The sequence below is a fragment of the Cuculus canorus genome, chromosome 14 (genome assembly GCF_017976375.1).
Source record: "Cuculus canorus isolate bCucCan1 chromosome 14, bCucCan1.pri, whole genome shotgun sequence".
Classification (NCBI taxonomy): domain Eukaryota; kingdom Metazoa; phylum Chordata; class Aves; order Cuculiformes; family Cuculidae; genus Cuculus; species Cuculus canorus.
The window spans coordinates 2599215-2603630 of record NC_071414.1 but is presented as its reverse complement, the minus strand read 5'-3'; the positions used below and the strand labels follow the sequence as shown (position 1 = coordinate 2603630).

General features: G+C 54.7%; 1 long non-coding RNA gene and 1 other non-coding gene across 2 annotated transcripts; both read left to right on the top strand.

Moving 5' to 3' along the window:
- Positions 1-460: 460 nt before the first annotated feature.
- LOC128853641 (uncharacterized) lies at positions 461-2841 on the top strand. Its single transcript, XR_008452257.1, has 3 exons — positions 461-577; positions 1623-1708; positions 2538-2841. It is a non-coding gene; the product is annotated as an uncharacterized LOC128853641 (long non-coding RNA).
- LOC128853684 (small nucleolar RNA SNORA74) lies at positions 2191-2392 on the top strand. Its single transcript, XR_008452356.1, has one exon. It is a non-coding gene; the product is annotated as a small nucleolar RNA SNORA74 (small nucleolar RNA).
- Positions 2842-4416: the final 1575 nt, after the last annotated feature.

Genomic DNA, 4416 nt, shown 5'->3' with positions numbered 1-4416 from the left:
GCCCTGTGTCCAGTTCTGGAGTCCTCAGCACAGGAAGGACATGGAGCTGTTGGAGTGAGTCCAGAGGAGGCCACGGAGATGATCCGAGGGCTGAAGCACCTCCGTATGAGGACAGGCTGAGAGAGTTGGGGTTGTTCAGCCTGGAGAAGAGAAGGCTGTGGGGAGACCTTAGAGCAGCTTCCAGTGCTGAAAGGGGCTCCAGGGAAGCTGCGGAGGGGCTCTGGATCAGGGAGGGCAGGGATGGGATGAGGGGAACGGTTTTCAGCTGAAAGAGGAGAGATTGCAATTAGATTTCAAGAAGAAACGTTTTGCTGTGAGGGTGGGAGGCCCTGGCCCAGGTTGCCCAGACAAGCAGTGCCTGCTCCGCCCCGGGGGTGTCCAGGGCCACCCCGGATCGGCCGCAGGAGGCGTTCCTGCCCGCGCCCTGGCGGCCCCTGGTCCCTCCCCTTCCCCGCCCCGGGGCGGACCCGCCCGGACATGGGGCGGTGCGGGGGGAGCAGCGGCCTCTTTGGGCGGCGGCAGTGGCCACGTGCGGAGCCGCGGGATGGGGCTCCGCTCCGCCGTGGGGTGAAGTGAGGTGAGGGTCTGAGTCTCCCCTCTGCCGTTGGGTGAGATGAGGGTTCCCTTTTGCTGCCATGGGGCGAGGTGAGAGGCTCCCCTTGGCTGCTGTGGGGCTGGGGCTGCCCTCTGCTCCGCCATGGGGCGAGAGGAGGGGCTCCCGTGTGCTGCTGTGGGGTGGGCGAGGGGCTCCCCACTGCCCTGCCTTGGGGCTGGGGCTCCTCTCTGCTCTGCCATGGAGCAAGGTGAGGGGTTCCCTTGTGCTGCTCTGGGGCGAGATGAGGGGCTCCCATGTGCTCTGCCGTGGGGTGAGGCGAGGGGCTGGGTCTCCCCTCTGCCGTGGGCTGAGATGAGGATTCCCCTCTGCTGCTGTGGGGCGAAGCGAGGAGTTCCCCACCGCTCTACCATGCGGCGAGGTGAGGAGTTCCCATGTGCTGCTGTGGGGCTGGGGCTCCCCTCTGCTCCGCCGTGGGGCGAGGTGGGGGGCTCCCATGTGCTGTCAGGGGGTGAGATGAGGGGGCTCCCCTTAGCTGCCGTGGGGCGAGGACTGGCATGGTGCTGGGGCTTCCCTCTGCTCCGCCATAGGGCAAGATGAGGTGTTCCCTTGTGGGGCTGGGGCTCCCCTCTGCTCTGCCATGGGGTGAGGCGAGGGGCTCCCCTCTGCTCCGCTATAGGGCAAGATGAGGGGCTCCCCTCTGCTCTGCCATGGGGTGAGATGAGGGGTTCCCCTGTGCTGCTGTGGGGCTGGGGCTCCCCTCTGCCCCACTATAGGGCAAGATGAGGGGCTCCCCTTTGCTGCTGTGGGGCAAATATTCCCTCATTTTAATCTCTGGTGGCCCGAAGGCAGCTGTGCCCGCAGCCTGCGCTGGGTGATCACCTCTGGTGCCCTGGGACTGATGGTAATTCGTTCAGGCTGTGCCGTTTAGAAATAATTTCTCAGCCTGTTATTCGGTTTTATATTCTTTTTTCCCCCTCCACAAGCCAGATCCCAGCTGTTTTGCTCTATTAATACAGATTTAATTAATTGAATACTTGAAGCGATGTTCCTCTTGTGCTCTCTTCAGGGCTTCCAGATGATATGAGGCTTAAGCGTGTGTGAAGGGATTGCTGTCGCTCGGTGCTCTAGGGTTCTGGAAGATGCAGCCCTCAGGTAACGCATCCTCACCGCTGGTCTTTGCTTATGAACACCCCGTGAGCTTTGCAATATATGAAGACAGCCAAATGAGGCTCCTCCTGCAGGACAGTGCTGCTCTGGTAGTGTGACCCACGCGAGTGGAGAGGAGATGTGAGGAATAACCTGTATAGGGGGAGCTCAGGAGCCTCTCCAGCCACGTGGTGAGGCCTCCACAAGCCAGCAAGGGGATACAGGTAAAAAGCGATCTCATTCTGAGTGAGCAGTGTGGCCTCTGCTGGCTTGTGAGCAGATGTGCGTGCCAGTCTGGGATGGCTCTGGTGCTGTGGGATGGAAACAATGGCCTGGCTTATCTAGTGAAACAAATAGTACTTCCCATTGCTGCTGGGAGCCGTGATGAAAGGCGGTGTTAGAAGCGAGGCCGGCGTCACCAGATGGATGTACTTTTGGGCCTCTGCTTCCTTCTGTCCTTTAAAAATGCCATTTTGAGTTGTGTTTCATCCAGCAGAGTCGGCTACTCATTGCTGCTCAGTGCTTGGGATAGTGTTATGCTGCTGGGAAAGAAATGTGCTGCCAAGTGGCCCCTGGCACCGCCGGTGCCGTTCTGGTGCCGGGCGGTGTCAGGTTTGGAAGCACGCTGCATCCGTGAGAGTGGAGCAACTCCTCCTTGGTGGAGTCAATCCTAGATCGGCTGCAGACAACGCACAGTCAGAAAACAAAAACCATTCTGTACAAGACATTGTAATATTGTGTCTTTTTGTATGGAAAAGAAACTCAGCTAATGAACTGGTCAGTGTTAAGGCTGAATTTGGGATATTTTTCTATTCACTATGTCATTGAATTACAGGTAATCCATGTTTTGCTGCGGAGGGGGCTTACTGCTGCAGCAGTGGTTGTCAGAAGGAAAGGAATGAGCGGTTGGTGCTGCTGTGAAGGTCCCTGCTTGAGGCAGACGGAGAAAGTGGAAACATCCACAATTTCACTGGTACTGCTAGAGAAGCCCTTCTTCTCAAGGCCTGGGTGCTGTGACTTGAAACAGCAGTAAGGGACAAGGTGTGATGGGAATTGCACATACAGTTTGTTCAGAGTTAATCCCCTCACTGGTGTTTAAAATGTTATTTTTTTCTATGACTTCTATTTATTAAACTTACTTATATGTAAAGTTGCTTGCTTTGTTTTTTGTTGGGTTGCAAGGATGCAGGGCACAACAGGATTTGAAAGCCACACTGAATTTCGGTCTGTGTTGGGCTCTGGAGAGGCAGGAATGCTGCACTGGGGGCGCTCCTGCCACATGCTCTCCACAGCCTCTGCTGCATGGATAGATCTTTACCAAGGCTTCCTTTCCTCCTGCACTTTGAAGGGCTTTCTATAAAGGAAGTAAGGTCTGGAATTCCTTTTTCTGTGGTGTACACAGCTGGGACAAGTTCACAAGATATGCATCCTGTACTTCAGTTCCTGACCAGAAAGAACCTTCTCATTATCTCCTTTCCCTGAGCCTGGGAGAAGCGAGACCTACAAAGGATGGGGAGTTGGAAAAGGCTGCTGGGTGGGTAAAACACATAGAAATTGGTGGGGAGGGGAGAGCCGAACATGCTGTTCAAACTCGGAAGTGGCTGTAGTTGTCAGCACAAATGAGTATGTTGCTTTTGCTCTATGCCTGACCCTTTTGGCCTCTAGTGCAGCCTTGGGGGAACCTCAGGTGTGTGAAATAATCTGAACTTGGGAGGTTTTTAAGGCTAAGCAGTGTGTTTCCAGTTTTCAAGTAATGGTTCAGTGGCTCTCAGTGACATTGCGTTAGAATTACCCAACTGCAGATGCTGCTGTAGCTGTAGTGCCCAGGACTTGGGAGCAGGGACACAAGTCTAGGGGAGGGTAACACGGCGGTGAGCTGGGGCTGCTGGTGGCCAGGCTTTGTGTAACACACCCGGGGCTGGGAGTGGAACATCTCCTTGCACCGTGTTAGCTCCCGCCCTGCAGATGGCTTAGGGCAAAAATGTGGTTCTGTAGTGTAGGTCATTCTGTACAAACCAAATACAGCACTGAAGTCTTTCAGGGCTCTCCAAGGCTTTAACTACCCCTGACGCTGCTCACTGACCTGCTGATCCTTCTGAGTATCGCTGGTCTAATGCTCCATATGGGAGCATTTGCCAGAGTATTCAACAATACTGGGAAGAAGTTGTCTCTTCCTTGAAGTCCAAGACCATCATTTTACTGGTTCTATACGAACAAGTTCTGCCTACTAAACTAACGACTGGGTTGTACCCAGCCATGACCCAGAAGGGCAGCAATGGGTGCCCTGTGGCTGCCTGCCTGCTGCCCTCAAGAGTGAGCATGGGCTCTGGTTCTCCCTGACTGCCAGGAAACACGCTGATGGTGTCAGGGGGCTCTTCTTGAAGTTGGCAAAACACGAGGAATATATGCTGCCAGCCACATAAAGCATGTGCGCTAGGGACAATAAATACATGCTGCCTGGCTTATTTCCTTGAAAACCTCTTTCCACAATAAAGTCCTGCTCCTTTCTTGGGGCTGAACCCAAGGTTTGTAGGAAAAAGGCAGCAGGAAAGGATGGAGGGAGCCTGTGGGCATCACCTCAAAGCTCCCCAGCTGCTGCGCATGGTGATAATCCCATCAGAGAGCTTGGGAACTTGTAAGATGTAGTTGTCTTAGGTCCAAAGATAAGCTGAAGGAAGTCTCCAGGCGTGGTTGGATAACCTAAAAAAATAAAC